This window comes from Microtus oregoni, unplaced genomic scaffold (genome assembly GCF_018167655.1).
Source record: "Microtus oregoni isolate MIOR12 unplaced genomic scaffold, Mior012 000015F_ref0000493, whole genome shotgun sequence".
In the NCBI taxonomy this organism is placed as follows: Eukaryota; Metazoa; Chordata; class Mammalia; order Rodentia; family Cricetidae; genus Microtus; species Microtus oregoni.
The window spans coordinates 27,334,719-27,344,141 of record NW_024543074.1 but is presented as its reverse complement, the minus strand read 5'-3'; the positions used below and the strand labels follow the sequence as shown (position 1 = coordinate 27,344,141).

At 47.1% G+C, this 9,423-nt stretch overlaps 1 long non-coding RNA gene across 1 annotated transcript; it reads right to left on the bottom strand.

Moving 5' to 3' along the window:
* Nucleotides 1-1,137: 1,137 nt before the first annotated feature.
* LOC121456309 lies at nucleotides 1,138-4,140 on the bottom strand. Its single transcript, XR_005975628.1, has 3 exons — nucleotides 4,099-4,140; nucleotides 2,424-2,561; nucleotides 1,138-1,204 (listed from the first exon to the last, which is right to left on the bottom strand). It is a non-coding gene; the product is annotated as an uncharacterized LOC121456309 (long non-coding RNA).
* Nucleotides 4,141-9,423: the final 5,283 nt, after the last annotated feature.

Below are 9,423 nucleotides of genomic sequence, written 5' to 3'. Positions count from 1 at the left end.
TATTAAGTGATATCCTAGGGAGAAAGGTGAGAGTCTTTAAAACAAAGCTTTGATAAGCAATGAAAATGAGCGTGGAAGTGTGGGATGGAGTGGAATTGTTTTAGTGGAGCACCTTGGAAGAAGGGAATAGTGTGGCAAAGACGTGAAAGGAGGATACTGGTGGCAGCATAGGAGCAACCTTTCTTGGGAGAGAGATATGAACAGTAGAATATCTGATACAGTATCAGTGGAGTCTTCCTCAACCCATGTGCACCAGCCTTCTTGCGTGCAGCCTGAAGATGAGACCTGCACATGATGCTGAGTCAGCAGCAAAACATGGGAGAGCAGAGTCGATGCTCCGATACCGAAACTGAGACACAGTCTGTGCAATGTCCTTTCCTATAACATGCATTAAATGAGCTAAGGTGACAACTACAGGCAATGGCTTTTGATTCTGTATTCATCATTCTCAAGACTTTAAGTGGGATGGGAAGAATGGAATAGAAGAGGAAGACAAGGGTTAGGTGTGGGCTGGACCTTCACAGAGTAGCAGTAGGAGGAAGGAGGAATAAATCTTTCCTCAGGTCCCATTATCCTAAATTCCAGCCCTGTGTCTGTCTTTATATGTTGTGAGCTAGGCCAAGGTAATCTCTATCTCTAGACCTTGTGCAGTAGACTTGATGCTTGAGAAGAGGCAATGGTGTAGCCTCGCTAAGCTGAAATAAGGGAAGTCAAGCTGAAACTGAGGCAGATGCTTTCTCTCTGCTTGGAGTCCATCTTCATGGAACGTCAGGACCTGTATGACGTCTGGGATTTCAGAACCAACTTATATTTTGAGCTGAACTCTGGGTGCCATTTGGGCTAGGCTCACTGCTGACCCCTGTGGGTTCCAGTTTCTTCACGTGTCAGAGCCCAGAGGCATTTCTAGTCTGTAACTCTTTGCACTCTATCATGGCTCCTCTGGTCTATTTACATTGCCTGTCCCAGGTCCCCCCATACAGGGGGAGGTTCACCTGTGAAGAACCATCATCTTTGTGAACTAGAGGTCCCATTTCCAGCTGCCAGCTCCACTTACTGTCACTACAGTATCCAGACTCAGCAGATCCACATACATCATGCTCAGAATCTAAAGTCCAACTAGGTCTCCGTCGTTTATGTTCTGAACTCAGTAGTTGTGAGGATCCTTGGTGGGTATTGGTATCCACATCGGGCGTGATTGTTGAGCCTGGGGGAAATGATGAAGAAAGGGCCATGGGAAGGGGTAGTGATTGTGTGATTGTCAGAGAGGCAGCAGTAGGAGTCAGGGTAGCAAGGCTGGGGTCTGACCTGCTTATCCTCACGCCCTTCTCCACAGTGTCCTGGAGAGAATGCTGCAGGAAACAGTCCTGCACGGGGACATCAAGTTCACACACCTGTGCGGATCGACTCCAGTTCTGTGTGCCAGTCTCTATTCTTCCCTGACCCTCTATTCCCTCATATAGGTCTCTGAGTTTCTCTTCCACATTAATAGAATCTTACTGTACAGTTCACGCTAACCTGGAGCTCAGACTCCTCCCACATTAGTTTCATAAGTTTTGGGATTATAGGAGTATGTCTGCAACCAGGTAATTTAACTTTTTTTTATTTCATAGTGTTTGATCTACAGTTTCAGGGGGATATATGTCCATTACACACACACATATTTTTTTGCAACATTAGTTGAATATATGTTACATTTGTTTGTGCTGTGGAATATGTGTCTAATGATTCAAAGATGTATTGCATTCTCTTATGATGCATTTGTTTAAGACCCCTAGTCCGTACGTAGAACCAATGACAAAAGGGGGAAAGCCATGAAATATTATTTTAAGATGTGTTATATCTGTCATGCTATGGAACATTTGTTTTAATGATGCAAAGATGGGTTGAACCGTTTTATGGTGCATTTGTTGAACTCTGTGAAGCTGTGTTATTTTGTCTGTCTATAACACCCAATGGCCTAATAAGGAGCTGAAAGGTCAATAGAAAGGCAGGAGAGAGAACAGGCAAGGCTGGCAGGCAGAGCTATAAACAGGAGAAAAAGAGCACAGAAGAAGGAACTAGAACTAAAGGAGAAGAGGACACCAGGGGTCAGCCATCTAGCTACACAGCCAGTCATAGAGTAAGAAGTAAAGAAAGTATAATAGAGTAGAGAAAGATAAAAGCCCAGGGGCAAAAGGTAGATGTGATAATTTAGGAGAAACTGGCTAGGAAGAACCCAAGCTGAGGTCAGGCATTTACAAGTAATAATAAAACTCCCTGTGATTTATTTGGGATGTAGATGGCAGGCCCTCAAAACACTCAATGACACACAGCTACATTTTAAAGAGCCAAGTGTAAAACACAACCAAACACAGAGGCTCACATGTGAAGAACCACCATCCATGTCATTAAAAGTCCCAATGCCAGCTGCCAGCTCAGCTTACCTTGGGTTTTGAATCCAGACTCCTTAGAACCCCCTGTATCATCAAACAGCTTCCTAAAGTCTGATTTCTTAATTGGTCTCCAATATACAATCGTTGAGCTCATTCGTGAAGAACCCACAGAGGAGGGCATTACTGCACCTGTAAATGATGGCCATGGGAAGGGACAGTTTTTGTGTGATTGTCAGAGAGGCAACAGTAGCAGTCAGGGCAGCAAGGCCTGGGTCCTACCTGCTTATCCACATACCCTTCTCCACATTGTTCTGGAGAGAGTGATGCTCTTACAGGTGCTGCAGGAAGTGATCCTGCGCTGGGACCATGAAGTTGACACACCTATGCTGATCTCTAGTCCTAAGTGTGGGTCTCCATTCTTCTCTGAGTCTCATTCCCTCCCGTGGGTCTCTGAGCTTCTACCCCACGGGGATAGGTAGGCTCTTACTGTGTAGTTCAGGCTTGCCTTGAGCTCCTATTTTCCTGCATTAATTTCACACTTTCTAGGATTATAGGAATATGTCTACGACCAGTCGTTATATGTTTGAAGCCTTTTGATTTTCTTAATGTTGAATCTACAGCTTCAAGATGGATATAGTGTCCATCAGACAGAGTGGTTCAGAGATTCTTGGGGGCCCAGGAAAATATTTCAAATAACAGCTGACTTATTAAGTGATATCCTAGGGAGAAAGGTGAGAGTCTTTAAAACAAAGCTTTGATAAGCAATGAAAATGAGCGTGGAAGTGTGGGATGGAGTGGAATTGTTTTAGGATACTGGTGGCAGCGTAGGAGCAACCTTTCTTGGGAGAGAGATATGAACAGTAGAATATCTGATACAGTATCAGTGGAGTCTTCCTCAACCCATGTGCACCAGCCTTCTTGCGTGCAGTCTGAAGATGAGAGACCTGCACATGATGCTGAGTCTGCAGCAAAACATGGGAGAGCAGAGTCGATGCTCTGATACCGAAACTGAGACACAGTCTGTGCAATGTCCTTTCCTATAACATGCATTAAATGAGCTAAGGTGACAACTACAGGTGATGGCTTTTGATTCTGTATTCATCATTCTCAAGACTTTAAGTGGGGTGGGAAGAATGGAATAGAAGGGAAAGAGAAGGGTTAGGTGTGGGCAGGACCTTCACAGAGTAGCAGTAGGAGGAAGGAGGAATAAATCTTTCCTCAGGTCCCATTATTCTAAATTCCAGCCCTGTGTCTGTCTTTATATGCTGTGATCTAGGCCAAGGTAACCTCTATCTCTAGACCTTGTGCACTAGAGAGCGGTGGCTACTTTGATGCTTGAGAAGAGGCAATGGTGTAGCCTCGCTAAGCTGAAATAAGGGAAGTCAAGCTGAAACTGAGGCAGATGCTTTCTCTCTGCTTGGAGTCCATCTTCATGGAACGTCAGGACCTGTATGACGTCTGGAATTTCAGAACCAACTTATATTTTGAGCTGAACTCTGGGTGCCATTTGGGCTAGGCTCACTGCTGACCCCTGTGGGTTCCAGTTTCTTCACATGTCAGAGCCCAGGGGCATTTCTAGCCTGTAACTCTTTGCACTCTATCATGGCTCCCCTGGTCTATTTATATTGCCTGTCCCAGGTCCCCCCATACAGGGGGAGGTTCACCTGTGAAGAACCATCATCTATGTGAACTAGAGGTCCCATTTCCAGCTGCCAGCTCCACTTACTGTCACTACAGTATCCAGACTCAGCAGATCCACATACATCATGCTCAGAATCTAAAGTCCAACTTGGTCTCCGTCGTTTATGTTCTGAACTCAGTAGTTGTGAGGATCCTTGGTGGGTACTGGTATCCACATCGGGCGTGATCGTTGAGCCTGGGGGAAATGATGAAGAAAGGGCCATGGGAAGGGGTAGTGATCGTGTGATTGTCAGAGAGGCAGCAGTAGGAGTCAGGGTAGCAAGGCTGGGGTCTGACCTGCTTATCCTCACACCCTTCTCCACAGTGTCCTGGAGAGAATGCTGCAGGAAACAGTCCTGCATGGGGACATCAAGTTCACACACCTGTGCGGATCCACGCCAGTTCTGTGTGCCTGTGTCTATTCTTCCCTGACCCTCTATTCCCTCATATAGGTCTCTGAGTTTCTATTCCACATAAATAGTTAGAATCTGACTCTAAGAATGGCCGAGATCAAAAACACTGATGACATCTTCAACTGAAAAGGTGTAAGAGAGGTGGGGCTCTAAGGTTCACTTAGCGTTTCTGCTTGCCTTCTGGTTCCAGGCTCTCCTGGCCCTGTGAATCCTTTGGACAAGAGATTTGCCTAACCATGGAAACCCAGCAAGTGGGCTCAGTGGTTATGAAGGAGCCACAGTAGTGGTTTTGGGTCCTTGTTGTACTTACTTATCATTAATTCCTTTTCTGCTGGGGCTTTGGTCTGCTGTGGCTCCAGATCCATCTGCTTTCTCTTGGGGTCCAAGACCTGTTGACCCCTTTGCTGAGCCTCCTCTGTGCCTCTCGCCATCGGGGACTGGGCTTCTTTCATGGCCATAGAACCCTCAGAGGATGCTTGACTGTGCAGCTTGCACTGGTCCCGCTTCCGTTTTCTCTTCTGTCGCTGCTCCGTGTTTAAGAGCAGTAGATCCTTGTCTCTACCAGCCATGTCTGTGCTGGGAAAGGGTGTTTGACTGGAACTGACAGAGGAGAACTGGAAATAAAGAAAGTGTAGAGCAGTATCTACAGCGACAGATAATGCTCTGATCAGAACAATTGAAGAACTCGGGTTTCTCCTGGGGATAAAGACTGTGTGTCCTGGTGCAGTGTTTGAGCTTTATAGAGCAAAAGAAAGAACTCTGGGAGGAAGTTTTATTGGTGGATATGTTCTCTAGAGCTTCATGAATGATGCCTGTGGACGTTCTCGTTACTGCTTTGACTTTTTTATCAGGCAAGTGTGCTGTTATGCTGAATTGGAGGTTTTTCAACTTGTCTAAGGTTTGTTATTTTAGGTCATTAAGGTCATTTATCTGACCCTGAGGACCAGTAAAAGAAGGGGGGGGTATGTATTCTCTCATTGGCTGCTTCCTGCAGGAGGGGAATGATGGAGGTGGGGCTAAGCTTTATCTCTTGGGTTTAAAGGGGAATAGGTTAGGGTGACTTCATGAACCAGAAAAAGAGTTAACTTGATCTGCTACAGTAGATCATGTGATTGCTGTCATTCACTCCTGGAGAAATCTGTGAAAACAGTTAATAGACGGAGCTATAGTAAGTAATATGACACTGAAGACAGGGGACCCAGTTAGCTCCTAGTCAGGGTAGCCATTGTCCTAATATGGACCTAGTGATGGCCGTGATTTGATCCATGAGGAACTTGTGTAAAACTTTAAAGGACAGGAAAAAATGGAAGGATGAGGGTAAAGAGGAATGGAGAGATCAAGGGGAGAAAGCAGAGTGGGAGGGAACCAGAAGTCCATCTTTAGGAAGATGACTGTTACTGAATCTTTGTCTGGTACTTAATTGAGTCTTGGGGCCCTGTCAAACAGCTTGGGTTTGTTGGTGCAGAAGCAGCTGTATTCCTGGAGGAGGGCACAGTTCCCAACACTAGCAGCTGACAGCAGATCTAGGTTTCTGACTTTGGAAAATTGCAAGAGCAAAGACTTGTCTCAGGCCTAGCCGTGGTGATGGAGTCGGGGAATGGAAATGTTAGCATTTGGAGAGTGGAGGGTGGGGAAATGTAGGGATGGGGAAGTAAGAAGATGGAAGGATGCAGGACATGGAGCATGATTGCAGGGAGGATTAGAGGATGCTAATCAAGGGAGAAGGGTTGGGGATGGAGAAAAGGGTGTTGGGATTACAGGGACAGGAGCAAGAGAGGATAGGAAGACAGGGATGGAGGATCCAGGGATGGAACGTGCAGGGCACTCAATACTCTGTGTTTCTCAAATTCTTCCTTTTCTAGTGTCCCACTCTAAGATCAATCCTTCAGCCATTACTGTGACAGAGGGCAGGATGAGGAGAGGTAGCACAGAGGGGGAGTCAAGAGCTCAGTATGAGTTCAGGCTATCCCCTGTGAAGGAATTTAGAAGTCTCTTGTCCATGGGTACCACACAGGGAGAATAATCCAGAGACAACGAAGCTGGAAGGACAAATTACACAGAGAAAACCAAAGAGCCTCATGGACAAGTGTGAGGCGTTAGAGCGACCCAAGACTTTCCCAGAGGACCCCAAAAAAGGACAAAGCGAACATTAGTTCTACGACCTTGTCCAGGAGTGAAACTGGTGAGGCTGTTCTGACACTGGAGCCAGTGCCTCGGAGGAACTGAAGTTGTAGCTTCTGGGGACCTGACTCTTCTCCATGGACTGTGGTTTTCAGTCGTAAGGCAACTGTGTCTAAGGGATCCTGTGTTCTCTTAGCACATTGACAGCTCTCTTCTGACCTTGGCTGTCCCCTACCATCCCTCAAATAGCATAAATGATGCTGTACTTCCTAATAAACACGCTTGGCTTACATCATCAGTTTATGCAAGAGCTGTTGTTTCTGTCTTCTTTGTTTCTCATCCTTAGTCCTCCCACTTAACTCCTCCCCATCCATGACCCTTATTCCTGCAGCTTCATGTCAGACAGGAGAGAGGAGGGTGCAGGAAAGGCTATGACAGCAGCAGGCACATGAAGCACACAGGTGAATCCAGCAACCTCCCATCCCAGAGCTGGCCTGCAGACTCTCCAAGCAGGGCTGGAGCCTGGGCGCTGGCTCTCAGGACAGGTCCCCATGTCTGACACAGTATGCCTTAGTGCAGTTAGGCCAGCACTTATCTTTCCCACACCTCAAACGTTTCGGTGGCATCTGTCGGTCCCACTACTCACTTGTTCCTCCACTTGGCTATCTGGTGTGTGTCCCTGGCCAAGGCTCCTCAGCTAGAAATCATGCTCTTTAAAAGTGGTAGAGTCTGGCTTCTCCAGGATGCCAGGCATGAGAGGCTGCGCAGATGTTCATCCTCTGAAACCTGATAGTGGAGGTTGAGCAATGTTCAGCTCATTTCCTGTTGTAAAGTCTCTGCAGATGCCTGGGCTGAAGGAGGAGTCAGGCTTGAGAGCTTCTTCCAGGCCTGCAGAAGCCCCACCTCCTGATCCTCACTTCCCTCATCTACTGAAGCGGGGACTCCCCGGGTTTGCCAACAGGCCCCAGTTCAGCAAAAGCTCCCAATCTCCCAGATTTGTGCTCTGGATCTCTGTACTTCCTCTCCTCCCTGCAGCCTGTCCAGTTCACAAGCTCTTCATTTTAGGAAGTTGCTGGCAGGCCCCAAACCCTGGGCTTTTTTCACTCCTGGACTCTCCTAAATCTCAAATCTGGCATTTGACTCCTCCTAACATCTTTTTTTTTTGTCTGTAGGTGTGTGGAGTCTGTGCATGTTCTTATGCATGTGAAGTCATATGTATGTGCATGTGTGTGACATGAGAACGTATGAATATGGTTAGTCTAGCTACTTAGACAGCTGGAACACTTCCTGTTTCCTCCTCCTGAGCTCTGGGATCACAAGCCTGTAGCCACGCCCAGCAGGCATCTGTGAGGATGCTGTGGGTCAGAGCTCAGGTCCTCATGCTTGCATAGCGACTGCTTTACCCACTGAGCCATTGCTGCAGCCTGACACTGGCTTGTAAACAGATCTGTAATCTGATCCTTCTCACTGTGCCCAAGGAGACTGCTGGTCCAGCCAGCATCCTGGGTGTGTGCTTCAGCTTCCTACCTCTCTCTTCCTGCTGATGCTTCATGGTCTATTCTCAGTCTTGAAGCCAGAGTCACAACCTAATATGTAAATTACCTCCTTACCTCTCTCTTGCAATCCTCCCTGTCTTGCTCTGAAAAAAACCCAGGTTCTTTTCCCTGGGTCTCAAGGCTCTGCATGGCCTGACCCATCCCACCCTGCCCTATTTCTGTCATAGGATCCCACTTCTGGCTCCTCATTCACTCTGTTGTGGGCTGTCTGTTCTACCTTCCTACTGCTCAGCTTTCCTTGAACACACCAGGAACCTGCTCACCTCGGAACCTTTGCACTGGCTTCACCCTTCTCTTGGGATGACTTTCTCCTAGGCAGAAGCTCGCTACCTGCTCTCTGAAGCAGCACTGCAGTCCCAGAATTTACCCTCCTTTATGCTTCTGTTTGTCACCTGTTGCCACCTAACGGCACAAACTTGATTTCATTTGGTAATTGAATGGAAACTCTTGGAGACAGGACTTAGCTTGTTTGTTGACTGGTACGCCCCTTGGGCCCAGGCTAGTGCCTAACTGACAATATCAGCACAGAGAGGCTCACAGTCTCTAAGAAGTGATTAGTCCTTTAATATTAACATATGTGTGTGTGTGTGTGTGTGTGTGTGTGTGTGTGCGTGTGTACATGCACACACACCATTAATCACATGTGCTAGTCATAAACCATTCAGGAGTCAGTTCTTGCCTGCCACCATGTACAACCCTGTGATCCAATTCCGGACCTAAGGCTTGGTGGCAGCTGCCTGCTGTGTGAAGGTCTTCCTGGGAAAACCTGACTGATACAGGAGGGCCATGCCCACTGTGGGGTGCCACTGATTGGCAGACAGTCCTGGGTTGTATAAGAAAGCAGGCCTAGCAAGCCCTGGATAGCAAGCCAGTAAGCAGCACTTCTCTGTGGTCTCTGCTGCAGTGTTCTGCAAATGTTTTTCTTATGCACTGTAGTTTGATCATTCAGACCACTTCAACTCCCAACCACAAATATTAAGAATTCTTCTTTCTCCATATCCTCAGCAGCATTTGCTTATTTATTTATATGGATAGTCATTTTCACGGTGCTGAGACCCTGTGGTGGTTTGAGTAGAATGGCCCCCACAACTCATATATTTCAATGCTTGCCCTCAGTTTGTGCAACTATTTGGAGAGGGTTTGAAGGATGTTCTTCTTAGAGGAGGTGTGTCACTGGGGTGGCTTTGAGGATCTGAAGCCCACACAGGTCCCAGTGTTTCTAGTTCTCTCTCTGCCTGCAGCTTGTGGGTGTGAGCTCTTAGCTACTCCTCCAGCACCACG